The sequence below is a fragment of the Balaenoptera physalus genome, assembly GCF_965194825.1.
Source record: "Balaenoptera physalus genome assembly, chromosome: 4".
In the NCBI taxonomy this organism is placed as follows: Eukaryota; Metazoa; Chordata; class Mammalia; order Artiodactyla; family Balaenopteridae; genus Balaenoptera; species Balaenoptera physalus.
In genome coordinates this window covers 98208175-98228775 of record NC_138891.1, presented here as the reverse complement: position 1 = coordinate 98228775, position 20601 = coordinate 98208175, and the positions used below count along the sequence as shown (strand labels likewise).

Here is a 20601-nt window from a genome sequence, read left to right as displayed (position 1 = left end):
CCCATGTTGTGAACAAATATTGGAAACCTCAGTGTCATGCTGGGATAGGCTGCTCTGTGTCTTGGTAGCCTCATCTGAAAGTGGAGATAATTTTAATGTACTTCATAAGGTGGTTGTAAGTATAGGGGCTGGCCCAGTTCATGGTGTGTGGCTCAATGAAGGTAGCTCTTGCCGTCTTAATGTTTCAATGAGCTCACATTTCTGTCAACACCCTCAAATTATAATGGTGATTGATTTGCAGACACTCTCCCACCTAATCAATCTTTCAAAGGTTTCCCCGGGATCAAAGCATCGTTTGGTCTACATTCTCACAGAACAAAGCAACATTTCTCGTTTTCCTACAGCCACCACCCAACAAAAATTCCAAACAAACCAAGTCTTCCAAGTCACTCCTGTAATCAGCCCTGGGCTTCTCTGCAGAAAGAACGACTTTTCTAGTTAATGAGGACTTCGGTGAAGGGTTCATTAAGATTTTTCTTCCAACAAAAGAATACTGTCCCCATGAAACATGCTCTTGAATTTCATTATTCGCTCCCTGGATAAAGAGGGGAGACTGAAGTTCTGAGACATGGCCTGAAGGCCCTTTGGGGGCGTGGGCATCCCTGAGCCCCAGTCCCTTTAACTCGGAAATGCTGGGGATTTAAGCCAGCGCGGGGCGCGCATTAATTTCATCCCATGAACAGATTGAAATCATCCTGTTTAAACAAACCAGCCTAACTGTCGGAAAGGATCGGTATAACAGGGGCCAGGACAGGGGCAAGCCCTGGGTGCGGAGGACCTCTCTCCGGCCGGGCCCCTCCCACGCCCGCAGCGGCTGCCGAGTGCCACATCAGCGCCCGGGCTGCACTTCCAGGTTCCTCTTGAGGATGGAGCGAGCTGGCCCGGCGGGCGGGGGGCGGGCCTGAGGACCGAGGGAGTGGCGGGCCGGCCGGCCAATAGGCGGCAAGCGAGGAGCCCCGGAGACCAATGAGATGGAGCTTCGCTAGCCGTGGCCGCCGAGGCTCGTGCCCCGCCGGGGAACCAGATGAGGCACATCTGGACAGCTGCGCTGAGGAACTGTGCGGCCCCTTCGCGGGCCCGACGTCAGCTGAGCACGTCCCCCACGTCCTCTACTTTCAACCACTTATTTATTCACTTTCCCAAAGAAGCAACCAGGAATCCAAGTTTAAAACTTTTTTCGCCCTAATGCGAGACGGGGCCAGATCCCATCCAACACACAGTTTAATTTTCATGGGGCTCTGGGATCAAAAGGACAGAAACAGCAACAGCAAAAGCCCAGCCGCTGTCTGATTTAAAACTGGCAAAGTGGGAAAAATAGTGTTGAGTAAGACCGAGTTGGGTAAGTTTTGAATACGTGCTGGATATCTTATTTCTCCTGCTGTGATCTCTACCCTGCGTCTTTTTGCTGTTCTCACTAAGCCTTCTCTTCATCAGGGAGAGAAAAATATCGCTTGCTGCCACAAACTGCACAGAACCTCGTTTCCTTTTCTTCTGCTTTGCTAACATTTTAATTTAATTTAATTTAATTTAATTTAATTTTGGGGTCATCTGTATGCTATTTAAAAATTTCCTGGGAACAGAAATTTAACTGTTATCCTGTAAAAAGCCTCTCCTAACTTCAAAGTTGAATCTATTGATACATTTATTTTTCTATTTTCTTTCTGTGAGAACAGAGTATACATTTGTAAAGCCGGAATTTTTATCCATCCCCCCGCCCTGTTTTTTAAAAAGTATTTATTTATTTATTTGGTTGCGCTGGGTCTTCGTTTCAGGAGGCTGGCTCCTTAGTTGCGGCATGCAAACTCTTAGTTGCAGCATGCGAACTTTTAGTTATGGCATGCATGTGGGATCTAGTTCCCTGAGCAGGGATTGAACCCGGGCCCCCTGCATTGGGAGCACGGGGTCTTAACCACTGCACCACCACGGAAGTCCCTCACTGTTTCGTCAGAAGATTGAAAAGTTATCTGGCTTATTCAGAATTAACAAAACTTTTGCTTCCTTTAATGGGATATTTAATATTAAATTATTTAAATCCTGAATTATATAGGTAATTACTGTTTCACTTACATGTGAATGTAGCTCAATGTCTTTTCTATATTCTTCTATCCATTGTGGTAGGCCCAAATTCCTTGATGATTTTTAAAAAACACACTAAACGTGATAGATCACTGTGTGCATCAATAAGCTTATAATTATATTATTACTCCCATAATTCTATCAGAGTATTATTCAGAGTGCTGTTAGATGTTTGTGCTTGCACATAATTCTGGTATATATTTCAGGACTTTAAAATGGAAATGATGGCAAATATTGAGTTAGGTGAATGGCCAGAGGCTCATTCCATCCCAAACATCTATAATTGTCTCTGTTTAAGCAATGTTTTAGATTTGAGACTTTATCGTATGTTATTTACAGTTGTGGCAGTTGTGGCCAGAATCGATCTTTAATTTTTGACTTAGAAAGCAGTAGGTGCCATAATTGCAAGTTGCAAAGTGTGTTTTTGATTCAGAAAGGCATTGCACACTGTGAGTGGAAGATTTGAAGTGGTTTTCAGGGATGTAGGGTTAGAAGGAACAGTGTTGCAGAGAATCAATATAAAGAGCCAGCTGGCCTGGTTCAATTCAAAACCCTGCCGTTTGACCTTGGGCAAGTTACTCAGCCCATCATACCTCAGTTCCCTCCTTTGTACGTGGCGATAATAGCACCTATCTCATGGGATTGTCTTGAAAACTAGGTGAGTTAACACGTGTTAAACCCTTGGTTCTGGCACAGAGTTAATCTTTGCTGTTGTGCACACTCTTCATTGCTGTCCTTTTCAGCTTCCTCTGCTGCACCTGTTTTCCCAGCCACCATTTTGACTTCTACACTAGCAACTAGTGTTTACTGAGTGCAGACCCCTTGTTAGTGGGGCATCGTATACGGCTGTAAAGGAGAGAGAGTCTGGAGAGGGGAGTGAGGTAGAATTTATCAAGTGCCTTAGAAAGACCTAGAGGGTTCTGGGAAAGAGGACTTCTTCTTGTAGGATGGTTTCAGGGAAGGGTTGGCATTTCTGGAAAAGGATTTTGCCAAATGGCTTTGATTGAGGGGAAAGGGATCATAGAAGAGAAGGTGGCAGGCACTCCAGGAGGAAGGGAAAGCGTGGGCAGAAAAGCACTGAGGCTGGAAAGTGTGAATTTCTCCTGGGGGACGTTGGGTTTTGATGCGGGGTAATCTGTGAGAGCTTAGTAGGTGGAAAGGTTGGAAAAGTGGGAGAGGTAAGAGAGGGAGTCATGGAGAGCTTCTCTGTGGGGAAGGAGAGGCTTGGGAGGTAAGATTGGTAGGGGGTCACAAGCTGAACTTGCAGCAGTTACATAGTTGGAGGTGTTTCTGGAATGATCCATCTCTCAGTTTCTCCCCCTTGCCCAGCATACCCCTCCTGATCTGCTCCACTGCTTCAGTGACCCCCACCTCAGGGCCTTGCAGGACTGACCAGTGAGTCTCAGCTCCACTTTTTGGACTCACTCTGTGGTGGCTGTCTTGGGGCTCTGCTGAAGTGGTCTGGCATCCTGGACTATTACCCAGGCTACAGTTCAGAAACAGGTCATGCCCTAAAGTCTTTGACATGGATGTGATTGTTGCACCTGCACCCCTCCCCAACCCCTACACACACACAGTGTGTGCCAAAAAACCCTTTTTCATTCTGTTCAAAGAATTGAGCATTCATGTGCTAATACTTATAACTTTAGGATGCACAAGTATTAAAGTAGATGAGACCTGTAATATGCACCTAAGTGACAAGTCAGTTTGGAGAGCTCTGCTTTCTCTTCCTCGAGGGCACTGTGCTGCGTCAGAGAGAGCCCGAGTCTGGCCCTGATGTTGCCGTGGACCACCTGCGTGTCCTTGGGCAAGACATTGAGCCATTATGGCCCTCTCTGTGCCATCATCTGTAAAATGATCTCTACGATCCCTCTTCCGTTGGATGATCTTTTATTCTTTTCCCTGGGACAGTCTGTTGCTTCTAGAAGGCTATTTGATCCCTCTATGACTAACATTTTCTGAACACTTAATATATGACAGACATTGTTCTGAGTGCTTTACCTGCCTTAACTCATGTAAGCCTCTCAGTAATCCTGTGAGGGTTGGTACCTATTAGTTGAGGTGACAGAGGCACGGGTGGATTAAGAAACTTGCCCAAGGTCACACTGTACAAATGACAGATGCAGACCCAGACAGTGTAACTCCAGAGCCCAAGCCTTCACCACTAGTCTATGCTGCCTTGGGTGTAATACAGCAGGGCTGCTCTTCTTGTTTGTGGCAGTGGTAGTCAAGAGGTCCATGGAAGGAGGATCACTGGAGGGGGAGGGACCATTTGGAGGAGTGGGGTTGGTAAAAATTCCCTGCAGGGACCAGAATACCAACATGAGTCTTGTCTATGGGATGCGTTGCACATGCAGACAGGAGATGTGTTACTTGTTTATTAGATGGAGCTCATTACAGATAATCATTCTGTCTTTTCATCTTGATTGAAAAGAACCACCATAGACCCTGGACTTATGGTAGACACTCAGTAATGTCAGTTGAATGACTGTATCCTTTGAAAAACTGGAACAGAGTGTATAAGTGTCAAAAGTAATGGTTTCGCCTTTATTTACCTGCTTTCTTTCCATTTTACTACTTTCTCCAGAGGTAACCTTTGCTAATACTTTGGTCTGTATCCTTCCAGTCCTTCTCCAAGAGTCTACTCACAGGTGTAGATCTAAACATAAATATAATTTAAAAATATAAATGGAACCACAGTAGTTTTATTTAAAAAAAATAGAGAAACTATGAAATGTTCCAAGGCTTATGGAAGAATGGGGCAGACGCCAGGTACACTTTCTATTCCTATTTCTTGGGCAGCCTGGTTTTTTGTCTTATTTCTGGAGATGCTGTGGTTTTGGGATAAGAATGTCTCATGGTGAAGGTCAACGTAGGACTATTTTAGGTGTCTTATTATTAGTCATACCCAGTCTGGATTCGATATTTTTGTGGGAATTCATTCTTAAAAATTTTAATATGTTTAATCAACTTTAAAATATTACTTAAAAAACAGTTTAATTTGCTTTTTATCTCACTACCTTAATGTAGTCACTCTTTTCAGTATAGCACACTGACTGAGCACTTGGATTTTGGAGTCAGACGGAGGGTTTCAACCCTAGATCTGCTTCTTACTAGTGTACCTTGAGCAAGTCACTTTCTCTAGGAGGCTTTATTATTTATAAAATGGGAATATCAAAGGCATTAAATGAGAAAATCAATATAAGGCATTTAACATGGTGTCTGCGTCATAGTAAAGCCTATACATGTAAGCAATTCATTTTTTTTACTGTGGTAAAATAAACATAAAATTTGGCATTATAACCATTTTTAAGTGTATAGTTCCGTGACATCAAGTACATTCACATTATGGTGCAACCAGAACTTTTTAAAAATTAATTAATTTATTAATTAGTTTGGCTGCCTTGGGTCTTCGTTGCTGTGCGTGGGCTTTCTCTAGCTGCTGCGAAAGGGGGCTACTCTTCGCTGTGGTGCGCGGGCTTCTCATTGCCGTGGCTTCTCTTGTTGCGGAGCTCGGGCTCTAGGAGCGCAGGCTTCAGTAGTTGTGGCTCGTGGGCTCTAGAGCGCAGGCTCAGTAGCTGTGGCGCATGGGCTTAGTTGCTCCACGGCCTGTGGGATCTTCCCGGATCAGGGCTCGAACCCATGTCCCCTGCATTGGCAGGCGGATTCTTAACCACTGTGCCACCAGGGAAGTCCCTCCAGAACTTTTTCATCAAACTGAAATTCTGTATTCATTAAACAATAACTCTCTGTTACCTTCCTCTCCCCTCCCCCCAGCCTCTGGCAACAACCATTCTGTATTCTGTGTTTATGAATTTGATTACTCTAGTTACCTCTTATAAGTGGAATTATACAGTATTTGTCCTTTTATGACTGGCTTATTTCACTTAGCATAATGTCTCCAAGGTTCATCCATATTGTAGTAAGTGTCATAATTTAATTGCTTTTTAAGGCTGAATAATTTTCCATTGTATGTATATACCACATTTTGTTTATCCCAAACAAAATGTTGATGGGCATTTGGGTTTTTTCCGTCTGTGAAGTTAACGTTTCGTGTCAATTTGTCTAGGCCACAGTATCCAGATATTTGGTCAAACATTAGTCTAGATATTTTTGTAAAGGTATTTTTAGATGAAATTAACATTTAGATTAGTAGACCTTGAGTAAAGCAGATTAGCTTCCATAATGTAGGTGGGTCTCATCCAGTCATTTGAAGTCCTTCATAGAACAAGACTGATCTCCCTTGAAGAGGGAATTCTGCCAGTAGACTGCCTTAGGACTTGAACTGCAGCATCAACTCTTCCCTGGGTTACCAGTTTGTTAGCTTATCCTGACAATTTTGGATTTACCAGCCTCCACAGTCATGTGAGCCAATTCCTGAAATAAATCTCTCTCTCTCTTTCTTCATATATATTTACCTATATATCTATATCCTATTGGTTATATTTCTCTGGAGAACCCTGACTAATATGACATCTTTCGCCTGTTGTGAATAATGCTGCTATGAACATTGGTGTAGAAATATCTATTGGGGTTCCTGCTTTAAATTCTTTTGGGTATAAACCCAGAAGTGGAATTACTTCTGGATCATAAAGTAATTCAATTTTTAATTTTTTGAGGACCTGCCATACTGTTTTCCACAGCAGCTTCACCATTTTATTTTATTTTTTAAAATAAATTTTATTTATTTATTTATTTATTTTTGGCTGTGTTGGGTCTTTGTTGCTGCGCGTGGGCTTTCTCTAGTTGCAGCTAGTGGGGGCTACTCTTCGTTGCGATGTGTGGGCTTCTCATTGTCGTGGCTTCTCTTGTTGCGGAGCACGGGCTCTAGGTATGCGGGCTTCAGTAGTTGTGGCTCGCAGGCTCTATAGCGCAGGCTCAGTAGTTGTGGCGCACCGCTTAGTTGCTCCACGGCACGTGGGATCTTCCTGGACCAGTGCTCAAACCCGTGTCCCCTGCATTGGCAGGCGGATTCTTAACCACTGCGCCACCAGGGAAGCCCTGCCTGCACCATTTTATATTCTTATTAGCAATGCACAAGGATTCCGATATCTGTACATCCTTGCTAACACTTGTTGTTCTGGGTTTTTTTGTTTGTTTGTTTTTGTTTTTTAATTACAGCCATCCTCATGGATATGAAGTGATATCTTATTGTGTTTTTGATTTGCGTTTCTGATTAGTGCTGTTGAACACCCTTTCATGTGCTTATTGACCATTTTTATATCTTCTTTGGAGAAACGTCTATTTAAGTTCTTTGCTCATTTTTAAGTCAGGTTTTGTTTTGTTATTGAGTTGTAGGTGTTCTTTATATATTCTTGATGTTATCTATTTATTGGGTATATGATTTGCAGATATTTTCTCCCATTCCCTGGGATGCCTTTTCACTCTGTTGGTATTGTCCTTTGATGTAGTCCAATTAATATATTTTGTCTTTTGTTGCCTGTGCTTTTGGTGCCATATCCAAGAATCACTGACAAATCAAATGTCATGAAGATTTTCTTCTATGTCTTCTTCTAAGAGATTTATAGTTTTAGTTCTGATGTTTGGGTCTTTGATACATTTTGAATTAATTTTTGTATATGATGGAGGTAAGGGTCTGACTTTATTCTTTTGCATGTGGATATCTAAGCAATTCACCTATTAATCATTATAATGTTCTTCTCTATATAAACACCATTAGAATACATATAGACATAGTATTAAAATATTGATTCATTCTTGACTTATTTTTAAAATTATGTCTAAAGTGCTAATTTTTTCCTCATAGAATTACTCAAAATTTCTACTCCTTATAACTTTTACTCTCTCCAAGAAAGAAAGATTTTTCCTGTGGTTAAAGGGCATTGATTGCTGATAGCTTTCCTTCCTCTCTTTCCACCTTTCTCCCTTTCTTCCTTCCTCCCTCCCTCTCTTTCTCTCTCTCTTTCTATCTTCCTTACTTCCTTCCTTTTTCTTTCTTTCTTTCTTTCTCTCTCTCTCTCTCTCTCTTTCTTTCTTTCTTTCTTTCTTTTTTCCTAACCCTTCTAATTTTTTTTGGCTTTAGAATTAAAAAAGTAATCTATATGAGCTGAAAAAATTGAAACAGTGTATAGAGTCAAAAGTAATGTTTTCCCCTTTTCTTACCTGCTTTCTTCCCATCCCGCTACTGTTCCCGAGGTACCTTTGTTAGTAGTTTGGCCTGTATCCTTCTAGACCTTCTCCAAGAATCCACTCACAGGTATAGATCTAAACATAAATATAATTTTAAAATATAAATGAGACCATATTATATTCATTGTTCTGCCTTTGTTTGTTTGTTTGTTTTTTTAGCTCCACACATACATAAGCATATACATGTATAATATACAAATCTCAACCTGTCAGTTGAGATGTATAGATTTTTGTGGCATATTTTGTCATGGAGAACAGTAGGTGAAGCTCAAATGGAAGAATGTTCTTTTTCTATAGAAGAGCAAGCCACTTAAAGTAAGAGCGACATTGGGCTAAGCTTGTCAAATCAGACTGTTTGCACTGTTCCTTGTGGCCTTATTCCCAAGAAAACTCACTTCTTTAAGCTGAAAGGTGAACTCTTTCTCACCAAATTATGTAGAGCTCCCATTAACTTCACTTTTTTCAGAGCCAAAATTCCCTCATGGCTGTGTTATTTCCTGGTAGGAACTTAGGTGTTTAGGAGGCATTTGAATTCCCTCGTAATGACCTGAAATCCTACTTAGTCTGTTTTCTGACTTGAGTCAACAACTAGGTGGCCAAATAGACCCAGTTTCTTGTGTAGAGACACTGTGTTTATCTCTGGCCCAGAGTCTACCACCAAATACATTTTCAGTAAATAGTATTATATTTCATTTGTCATAAATTTAATAGAAGAAAAAGAAACCAAAGTGAAATATAAGGGATTTTTGAACTTTGGGTAAGTATTTCTTCAGAAAAAGATATATTAGTTCCTAAAATATTCTTCTACAGACAAAACTATAGATTAAAATATCAAAATATTGGGATTAATAACTACTCTCATAAAATTCAAATGGCATCCTTCATATCCAAGTAGCCCTATATTAAATTACTATCCTTACACTTTAAAAAAGTATAAAGTTCTGGATTTCACTTTGATACGTCTAGGTATGGATCTTAAAAAAAAAATTTTTTTAACATCCTGTTTTCTCTTGATGTGTCCTTTCCATTTGAAGACCCAAGTCTTTCTTTAGCTCAGAGAGTTTTTCTCCAATTATTTGATTCTTGCTTCCTCTCTCTGTAAGCCAGGAATAATTCAGACTAACGATTGTCAAAAACTCTTAAAGGAAGAGAAGAAAAGCCAAAATAGAGAGAGGTATGGTAGTAAGGAGCACATAGGACAGTTTTAGGGACACTGTATGTTTAATAGATAATGAAAATTTAATAACGTTAAAAATGTTAGTGAAGAAGAAAAAATCATGAAAAATACACCAAAATCATGTCACAGCTGAACCTTGGGGCTAAAGGTCCGGGGAAGAGAGAGTAATAAGGGGGAGAGAGAAGGTTGTGTTGAGGAAGAATGGGGGAATTGGGGTCAGAGACCTAGATGCTCCTTACCTTCAAGCTGGCAGGAAGGAGAACTGAACCCAGCTTCTCCATCTCTGGTGTTGCTTTTCCTCCTCCTGCTCTGCCTTCGATTTGTATGCACTAAGGGCATGAAGACAGACTGTGGAAGAGCACGGTGATCTTGTTTTTTTTCTTGCTGCTTGTGTGACTTTTCGGACAGGTTGTTTCCACTGTGGGGAGAAGAGGGATGAATCAATACCTCATCCTCCTGGGGCAAGTTGGGAACCTCCGTACGGACACTAAGCCTCATTTTCCTCATCAGAAAATCAGACCTGTCTCTCCCTACTTCTAAGAGAGGAGTCATGAAGTACTGTATGTGATAGGGTTTTGTGAACTTTAATGTGCTCCACGGAGGATAGAGATTATGTAACCGTCATCATGCTTTAAAGCTCTTTCTTCCCAGAAAAATACACAAACAACTAATGGCTGAGTGACCATTTATGAGGTGTCAACCTCTTCTCGGGGTTCTTCTCATTTTATCTTCATGGACACCTTATGGGGTAGAGGCTCTTATTATTCCCATTTTATAGATGAGGTAACTGAGGCCCAGAGAGGTTAAGTAACTCTTCCAAGATCACACAGTGATGAAATCAGGACTTAAACATAGGATAACCTCATTCCAGTGTCTGAATGCTTAACATTTATGCCATGTGTAATACACTCAGGAGTGAAGCAACTGCTGTTGATGGCAACTTTTCAGAGGGTTGGTGAGTAGTCGAGTCTAGTGCTGGTCAGCAGAGGTAGAGGTCTTGCTGTGTGCACCAAGTTCCTTGTCCTGATCTGCCAGATTCCTCTTACCATCCTTTGTAATCCTGGGAGGGTGAACACTTTGTATCCTCTGTGCCTGATACGCCCTAGTTCTAGCATCCATCACCCCTGGCCTGAATTACTGCCACAGTGTATTAAACTATCTATGGTAAAGGATCAGTTTGGTTTTGGTTTTATTTTTTTCCCTCGGCCAGTGAAGTTGACATTTTTGTAAAAATATAAAAACTCCTATTTGGATGTTGCAGCAATGTCATATTACTCTAAAATGTTTTAAAGTTTCTAAACGTTTACTGTCAGTTTCTGTGCTGATCTTGTTGCAGATGGTAAACAGTTTGCTTACTAGCGTTGGTCCACAGACTATGGCGTCACTAGCATTGTCCTAGGGTTCTCCTTGCTTTCACTCTTGCCCCCTGTAAAGCAACCAGGATGTGCCACAAAGCAACCAGGATGATTCTTTAAAAATACACATAAGGTCCCATCATTCCCCTCTTAAACCCTCCAATGGCTTCCCACTGCATTTAACATAAAGTCCAGATATTTACCATGGGCTGAAAGGTAATCCGGCTCTGCCTACATTCTCCCGTCTCTATCTCCGCCTTGCCCACTCTTCCCCCAATGCTAATGAAATGTAGTCAGTCTTTGGATAAAAAAGTAGGTTCAGGTAGAGAACACATAATGATTTGAGATGTGAGATACACTTTGTTTTGTTCTTTCGTCTACAAGCTCAAGCTTGCACTGGTGCTTGCCTCACTTCCTCCAGGAGCGAGAACTTCGCCACTAGCTTCAAAATGAGTGAGATGGCCAAAACCAAGTCCTAGAGAAGATTTGTGAGGAACTCTGCTCGAGTAATATAACCTACTGCTCCCCTGATAGACTCAGCCTCATGATATCCATATTCTGTTCACACCTTATACAAGCATGTTAGGCTGTTTGTTTCCTTCCCCAGAAAATGGGACTGATATGAGTCAGGATGGTACAGGGGTCATTCCAATTGCTCTTGAGATTGGAGAATAAAAGACTGATAGTGTGATTGTTGTTACTGTTGATGAAAATTCATTGGTGGGGAGCGTGACTTTATTCAGTGAGCTGAGGGGAAGCACGCATCCTGGCAAAACAGTTTCCTGGTTGGTTTGACTTTGGCCCTGAACATTTGCCATCCAGAGGCCCTCTGTGTGGAGGCAGTCAAGATTCTCTCCCCATCTCACCATTGCTTTCCAGTCTCCAAATGGAGCACTACGGTTGCAATGAATGAGAAGGAAGCAGCTCCAAAATTGCTCATGTAGCCGTGGAGAGTCATGGTTTATACCGAGCATGCTTTTGTAGCTGAAAGCTATAAAAGCTGGTGTGAACATCATTTCAAGCTGAACTCCCAATATTCTTCTTGCCTTTTTAACCCATTGCCAATTCTAATGATCTCCCAACTTTCAGAAGAGGAATTTTATTGGCTTTTGTTAATGAATTGTCATGGTAATGAAAACAACTGTCAAATTTTAGTGGCAAGAAATTTATATTCAGTAGATCTGGGGATGTGAAGTAGGCATGTTCATTTTATCAAGCATCTCGGGAGAGTCTCAGGTAGGCGGCTCAAGGACCTTATTTTGAAAAATACACGTTAAAGTATTGATAGTATCTTTTCTGTGTAATACTGGCATTGAGTGCTAAGTTGACTGAATTTTAAAGAAGTTCTGTTTTTTCCCAAGATAGAGTGATAGGGCCAGATTTATTCTTTTGCCTGAAATAAGCTGAAATAATATCAGATAAAATATATGAAACAATAAACGGTTTTTGAAACGCTGGCCATCTGGCAGTGGGAAGGCAATGATCCACAGGAAATCACAAACAAAAGAGGTGAGTGCTCGAGAATGAACCGATAGCTAGTGGGAAGCAGCTGCATAGCACAGGGAGATCAGCTCAGTGCTTTGTGACCACCTAGAGGGGTGGGATAAAGGAGGGTGGGAGGGAGGGAGACGCAAGAGGGAAGAGATATGGGGATATATGTATATGTAGAGCTGATTCACTTTGTTATAAAGCAGAAACTAACACATCATTGTAAAGCAATTATACTCCAATAAAGATGTTAAAAAAAAAAAAAAAAAAAGAGGTGAGTGCTCGGATTGCTCCAGCTGGCTGCCAGAGAGAGGCTCCAGGCTGAGCCGCAGGTGGAACTCGTACTCCTTGAGTTGAGGAGGTGGTGCTAAGAGCCCAGGGAAACCAAGGTGGCTAGAGTTCTCAGGACAGAGCTCTAGAACCAAGAGAGCTGCACAGAGAGAGGGCACTGGAGATCTGCAGAAAGGCCCCTCAAGGATTCATCAGAGCAAGTGAGGCAACTACAGGAGGCTGGAGGGAAGGGGGAAGGGGTGCAAAGATGGGGCAGGGGACAGGGAGGGGGTGGAGAGCAGTGCCCTGCAGTCACAGAAGTCCGGGAATATTGCTTATTCCCTCCAACCAGACTGGAAAACTCATAGTTCACAAAGTATTGGGCAGAACATTCAGGAAGGTCTGGCCTCAGTAATGGGGAATAATTAACCCTACACTGAGCACTGCTCCAGACGTGCCTAACAAATCATAAAAAAGCAGTACCTAAAAGGATCAAACTGTCACTTACTCATCCCAGAGCAGAGCTCAAGGATACTTACAGATACTAAAAAATATCTAGCACCCAACAAGGCAAAATTCACAATGTTTGGCACCATAAAATAGTAAAGCAGTTGTGTTTAAAATGGAAATACACTGTCCTTGACTGTCCTAGAGGTGTATTTCCGTACACATTTTTGTACCATTAAAAAGTCAAATAGTTGAGGCCTTCAGAGTAACATTTTGTACATAACAAACCGGAGTCTGCCAAACCATGGTCTGTGTTGATATTTACCTTGGCTTCTGAGATAGCAGTTCCTCTTTGATGTCTATGATTGTTTTTTGAAATACTTTTCCTGTGTTTGATAACTCCAGCTTCCGCATTGGATTATGGTAAGGTAAACTCAGCCAAGTGCATCATGTATCCATTCCAAGGGTTGGAGCTGGGAGTAGGGGGCAATGAATGGAGGGTGAGGTGGGGCTAATTCTCTGAGGCCAATGGATGACTCGGAATCAAATGCATTAGAGAGCAGTAAGGGCCAAACCAGGGAGGCCAAGATCTGCTGACCGGTCTCAGGGGTGGGTTAAGCCAGGGTCTAGAACCAGAAGCCTTTGAAATTCAAGAGGAGTGTACAGGGATTGAAGTCACCAGTGTCATGTTAGGACTGTGACCAAGGCTGAAGATTCAGACCTCTACTTCACCACCAGCAGTTTGAGGTTGGGTCAGAGAGGTTACTCTGGGGTCATGCATGAGCTTAATGCTCTGGGGGCCCATAACTGAGCTCCAAGCTTTGAGCCTGGGCTGTCTATTCTCCTCTGAGAATTAGATAGTTTTAAATTTAGTCACCAGGTGTGTTTCCCTGATTCATCACTGCCCTGAAGTTCAGTCTGACCCCGTATCTTCTGGATATCTCTTCTTAGATGCTTTGCTGCTTGAAAAAACAAGTTTTCTTCAGTTAGGCTGGTGCTAAGCACCTTGCAATCCTCTCCTATTCTTCTGGTGCTGATATATGGCTTTTCTTCATACAACTTATAAATCTCTTGGATGCTGGAAAAGTATATGTTTCTTAAAATGTTGTATCTCAGATCAATTTGTAGGAAAGCTCCTACTTGAAGATGACAACAAGATACCATTACTATCATTTGATGGAAATGTTACTTTCTTTGAAGGATTGGGACTAAAGGGTCAGTCTGAAAAAATTGGAAGTCAGTTTGTCTTTTTTTTTTTTTTTTAGATTTTTTTTTGACGTGGACCATTTTTAAAGTCTTTATTGAATTTGTCACCATATTGCTTCTGTTTTTTGTTTTGGTTTTTTGGCCACAAGGCCTGTGGGACCTTAGCTCCCCGACCAAGGATTGAACCCACGCCCCCTGCATTGGAAGGCGAAGTCCCAACCACTGGACCGCCAGGGAAGTCCCAAGTCAGTTTGTCTTTTAAAGTAGGGGTCTTTTCTTTTTTTTTAATTAATTAATTAATTAATTAATTTTTGGCTGTGTTGGGTCTTCGTTTCTGTGCGAGGGCTTTCTCTAGTTGCAGCGAGAGGGGGCCACTCTTCATCGCGGTGCGCGGGCCTCTCACTGTCGCGGCCTCTCTTGTTGCGGAGCACAGGCTCCAGGTGCGCAGGCTCAGTAGTTGTGGCTCATGGGCCTAGTTGCTCCGCGGCACGTGGGATCTTCCCAGAGGAGGGCTCGAACCCGTGTCCCCTACATTGGCAGGCAGATTCTCAACCACTGCGCCACCAAGGAAGCCTAAAGCAGGGGGGGTCTTAAAGTCACGTTTTCACCTAGAAAAGAGGCTTTTGATCAGAGGTCTTCAATAACTTTACTTTTATTCCTAATGTCGACTGTACTATGGCTTGGGTTACTGCCGCTGGGGTGCAGGGATGCATACTGGTCAGTATTCTCATGGTCACTATGATGGTTCTTGTGGCAGAAACGATTCACTTGCAGTATTCAATAATGATAATAACAACAGCAGCAGCAGTGCTAGATGGTAGATGGAATAAGTTTGTCACTTCCATTTCCTTCAAATCAACATTGATTGGAGGAGCTTCTTTCCTCTCTGGTGTTTTCCAGTGAGAGAGATAGGTATGAAAGAGATTAAGAGAGCATGGGTGATGGGACTTCCCTGGTGGTCCAGTGGTAAAGAATCCGCCTTACAATGCAGGGAATGCGGGTTCGATCCCTGGTCAGGGAACTAAGATCCCACATGCCGCGGGGCAGCTAAGCCTGCGCCCCACAACTGCTGAGCCCACGTACTGCAAATTACAGAGCCCACGAGCTCTGGAACCCGAGTGCCACAACTACAGAGCCCACCCACCCTGGAGCCTGTGCACCACAGCTAGAGAAGAGAAAACCCACTACCACAACTAGAGAGAAGCCCACGCGCCACAACGAAAGATCCTGCATGCCTCAATGAAGATCCCATGTGCCGCAACTAAGACCTGATGCAGCCAAAAAAAAATAAAGTAAATAAATCTTAAAAAAAAAAAAAAAGGAGAGTATGGTTGAGGCTTTCTGTCTTTACCTGATGAGCTTAGGACCACATTCTGTATTCCTGCACGTATCTGGGGCCTTCAGCCTACCAGGAAGATGCAATCAAGGACAAAGATTATGGTTTCTGGAGAGAAGTACACAGAAAAGTTAGATATAATTTAACGATTGTTAATTGTGGTAGGCGGTGCTGGTTTTGTTTTGGCATTATTTTTAATTATTTCTGCTTGTGTGCTAATGAGTAAGAGAGGGTGGAATGAGTGGATGAAACAACTGAGCCCTGAAAAGCAATTACATTCTGATTGGTTCTCAGATGGAAGTTTATTTTTGCATGAGAAGAGAATCAGCTTGACAATGGGAAACCCTTGAAGGGGGCAGGAGCCTTTGACTTTGCCTCAGTCTCAGTCCCGCTTCCCTCTCCCCACTTTTGTCTCTGCCCTCTACTCTCATTCCTCTTCCCCCCAAACCCACGATGGCCCTTCTGTCGGCAACTTTCTCCTGAACCTCATTTTCCCAGAAATTCAACAGGATTCAGAAGAGGTTATGGTGGGATATTTTCCCTCCTCTTTTCTGTGGATCTTAGTTTTTAGATTGGAAATCTAATTTACATGCCACTCTAGAGGTCCTTCTTCAAGATTATGTTTTGAAATGAAGACAACCCATTTTTTTTCCTGTCTTGAAAGGAGTTTTTAAAAAGTTAGAAATGGAGAAAGGTCAACGGAGGGGATGTTTGGATTTTGAAGTATCCTGACACTGTCATGAAACCAGTTCTTGTGAAAACAAAAGGTTTGGGCTGTCATGAAAACACACCTGCTCCTATACTCAGACAGTACAGTGGTCCTACGTTTTATGGAAAACAGTGTTGACTCTTACACTGAGCACAGTGAAGCCTCCGGATTTTCCGTTCGGTGCAGTATCAGTCACTGATGGTGCTGAATCATGAAGCACATGGCCAGACTTGGGGATGGAGTATTGTTAATGAGGGAACTTAGGCCTGAAAAAGTAAAATTTCATGAAAAGCTGCAGGAGTATCATCTCTCCTTCATTGTTTGGCACATCATCACTTTACTTTTCCATGTTTTAGTTAACAAATGATATTGAGAAGTATCTTCTCCTTCACCATCTCCCAACCAAAGTCCATCCTTTTGTCTTTTTCCTGTGGGTATGATTTGAGAAGCAATCCATCAGGGACAATTCTGAGTCTATGTTGAATAAAAAAGCAAGAATAAAGGTGAATGATTATTTTTTCCTGGTGTTCTAAGTCATTGGAGAAATGATAAGCAAGTTAGCTTACATCATTGAGCATCTTACTCTTGTAGAAAGGACCATTAGACTAGTGATTGCAGAAAGCAGTGGCAGCCTTGGCAGAAAGACTCTGGTTTAAATGAGCTTCTCCACTGGCCTTCCTTTGGGCTCACTTCCACCTCTAGTCCATCTCATCATTAACCACATTTCTAAAATTAATTTATTACAGGGACCATTTGGTTCACAGGACGAGTGGATTTTGATTGGGGGTGGTGGTGGTGGTAGATGGAAAGGGGAGGACCTGATGATTATTCCACTGAGGGCCTGAACAACATGAAGAGGGAAGGCCAGTTAAGAAGCAGAAAGAGAAAAAAGAAGCAACTGAGCCAATCTTCTAAAAACCTTTGTTGGAAATCTGCTTGAAGACTAATTTACTGCCCTCAGTCATATGGTTGAGTCATATTTTTTGTAACTAGTTCTTATAAAATCCAACCATTTCCAAGCTGATGACCAAAGAATTCTCTTCCAACCTGTTAGGGTAGAGAGATCTCTTCTTTAACCAAAATTACAGAAAATCTTCTGCCACCAAGCACTCAGATTTCTTACTGGGTCCACCCGTGCAAGATCAATTTTTCCAGATCAATCCAGTTGGTTAGGTTAATTGGGGCCCAGTCAATCTTAAATAAGGAAATAACAATTACAGGGGCAGAAAGCTTTTTTTTTTTTTAAATTGAAGTTGATTTACAATGTTGTGTTAGTTTCTGGTGTACAGCAAAGTGATTCAGTTATATATGTGTGTATATATATATATATATATATATATATATATATATATATATATATATATATATATATATATATATATATATATATACACCTATACAGGTATATCTCTATCTCTATCTCTATCTATATACCTATACAGTAGGACCTTGCTGTTTATCTATTTTATATATAGTAGCTTGTAGTTTGTATCTGCTAATCCCTAATTCCTAATTTATCCCTCCTCTCCCTTTCCCCTTTGGTAACCATAAGTTTGTTTTCTATGTCTGTGAGTCTGTTTCTGTTTTGTAAATAAGTTTGTTTGTGTCATATTTTAGATTCCACATATAAGTAATATCATATGGTACTTATCTTTCTTTTTCTGACATTTCTTTTAGTATGATAATTTCTAGGTCCACCCGTGTTGCTGCAAATGGCATTATTTCATTCTTTTTTATGGCTGAGTAGTATTCCATTGTGTATATATACCACATCTTCTTTATCCATTCATCTGCTGATGGACATTTAGGCTGCTTCCGTGACTTAGCTATTGTAAATAGTGCTGCTATGAACATTGGGGTACATGTATCCTGTTGAACTATAGGTTTTTCCAGATATATGCTCAGGATGGGATTGCAGGATCATGTGGTAACTCTGTTTTTAGCTTTTTATGGAAGCTTCATACCATTCTCCATAGTGGCTGCACCAATTTACATTCCCATCAACAATGTAGGAGGGTTCCCTTTTCTTCATATCCTCTCCAGCATTAGTTATTTGTAGACTTTTTAATGATAGCCATTCTGACCAGTATGAGGTGGTACTTCATTGTAGTTTTGATTTGCATTTCTCTAATAATTAGTGATGTTGAGCATCTTTTCGTGTGCCTATTGGCCATCTGAATGTCTTCTTTGGAGAAATGTCTGTTTAGTCTCAGGGGCAGAAATCTTTTGAATCTCCCAGGGGAACAGACACTTTTGTGGGAGTCCAGTTCAGGATTTTATCAGATGGCAGGAATTACTCTTCTCTCCAAGTGATACTAGCATAAAGTGACCCTTCATAGAGTCATAGAGCTTTCCAGGGCATTCTGCCCAGGATGAATGATGCCCAAGAGCATCTAATTCCACTGTAGCTTCCCTCCAGGTCTCTCAACAACCAGAAGAGAAATTCTTTATCTCAGGGCCAGCTTCATGGTTGTGCCTTGTATAATTGCACAGGGCCCGGTTTTATTTTTTGAATTTTATTTAATTTATTTTTTTATGCAGCAGGTTCTAATTCGTTATCCATTTTATACATATTAGTGTATATATGTCAATCCCAATCTCCCAATTCATCCGACCACCACCCCAACCCCCCGCCCCCTACTTCCCCCCTTGGTGTCCATACGTTTGTTCTCTACATCTGTGTCTCAACTTGTGCCTTGCAAACCGGTTCATCTGTGCCATTTTTCTAGGTTCCACATACATGCGTTAATATACAATATTTATTTTTCTCTTTCTGACTTACTTCACTCTGTATGACAGTCTCTAGATCCATCCACGTCTCAACAAATGACTCAATTTTGTTCCTTTTTATGGCTGAGTAATATTCCATTGTATATATGTACCATATCTTCTTTATCCATTCATCTGTCAATGGACATTTAGGTTGCTTCCATGACCTGGCTATTGTAAATAGTGCTGCAATGAACATTGGGGTGCATGTGTCGTTTTGAATTATGGTTTTCTCTGGGTATATGTCCAGTAGTGGGATTGCTGGATCATATGGTAATTCTATTTTTAGTTTTTTAAGGAACCTCCATATTGTTCTCCACAGTGGCTGTATCAATTTACATTCCCACCAACAGTGCAAGAGGGTTCCCTTTTCTCCACACCCTCTCCAGCATTTGTTGTTTGTAGATTTTCTGATGATGCCCATTCTAACTGGTGTGAGGTGATACCTCATTGTAGTTTTGATTTGCATTTCTCTAATAATTAGTGACGTTGAGCAGCTTTTCATGTGCTTCTTGGCCATCTGTATGTCTTCTTTGGAGAAATGTCTATTTAGGTCTTCTGCCCATTTTTGGATTGGGGTGTTTGTTTCTTTAATATTGAGCTGAATGAGCTGTTTATATATTTTGGAGATTAATCCTTTGTCCGTTGATTCGTTTGCAAATATTTTCTCCCATTCTGAGGGTTGTCTTTTCGTCTTGTTTATGGTTTCCTTCGCTGTGCAAAAGCTTTGAAGTTTCATTAGGTCCCATTTGTTTATTTTTGTTTTTATTTCCATTACTCTAAGAGGTGGATCAAAAAAGATCTTGCTCTGATTTATGTCAAAGAGTGTTCTTCCTATGTTTTCCTCTAAGAGTTTTATAGTGTCTGGTCTTACATTTAGGTCTCAAATCCATTTTGAGTTTATTTTTGTGTATGGTGTTAGGGAGTATTCTAATTTCATTCTTTTACATGTAGCTGTCCAGTTTTCCCAGCACCACTTATTGAAGAGACTGTCTTTTCTCCATTGTATATCTTTGCCTCCTTTGTCATAGATTAGTCGACCATAGGTGCATAAGTTTATCTCTGGGCTTTCTATCTTGTTCCATTGATCTATGTTTCTGTTTTTGTGCCAGTACTATATTGTCTTGATTACTATAGCTTTGTAGTATAGTCTGAAGTCAGGGAGTCTGATTCCTCCAGCTCCTTTTTTTTCCCTCAAGACTGCTTTGGCTATTCCGGGTCTTTTGTGTCTCCATACAAATTTTAAGATGATTTGTTCTAGCTCCGTAAAAAATGCCATTGTTAATTTGATAGGGATTGCATTGAATCTGTAGATTGCTTTGGGTAGTATAGTCATTTTCACAATATTGATTCTTCCAATCCAAGAACATGGTATATCTCTCCATCTCCTGGTATCATCTTTAATTTCTTTCATCAGTGTCTTATAGTTTTCTGCATACATGTCTTTTGTCTCCCTAGGTATTTTATTCATTTTGTTGCAATGGTAAATGGGAGTGTTTCCTTAATTTCTGTTTCAGATTTTTCATCATTAGTGTATAGTAATGCAAGAGAGTTCTGTGCATTAATTTTGTATCCTGCTACTTTACCAAATTCATTGATTAGCTCCTGTAGTTTTCTG

The 20601-nt window shown here is 41.3% G+C and overlaps 1 protein-coding gene across 3 annotated transcripts in view; it reads left to right on the top strand.

Annotated features, from left to right (window-relative positions):
• Positions 1 to 977: 977 nt before the first annotated feature.
• TMEM45A (transmembrane protein 45A) overlaps positions 978 to 20601 on the top strand; it is a 91778-nt gene continuing 72154 nt past the window's right edge. Inside the window, exon 1 of one of the 3 annotated variants that reach the window (XM_082460590.1) lies at positions 978 to 1339. The gene's annotated coding sequence lies outside the window, so the exon portion shown is untranslated. The remainder of the gene's footprint in view (positions 1340 to 20601) is intronic. The other 2 variants (XM_082460589.1, XM_082460591.1) reach the window with 2 other exon arrangements.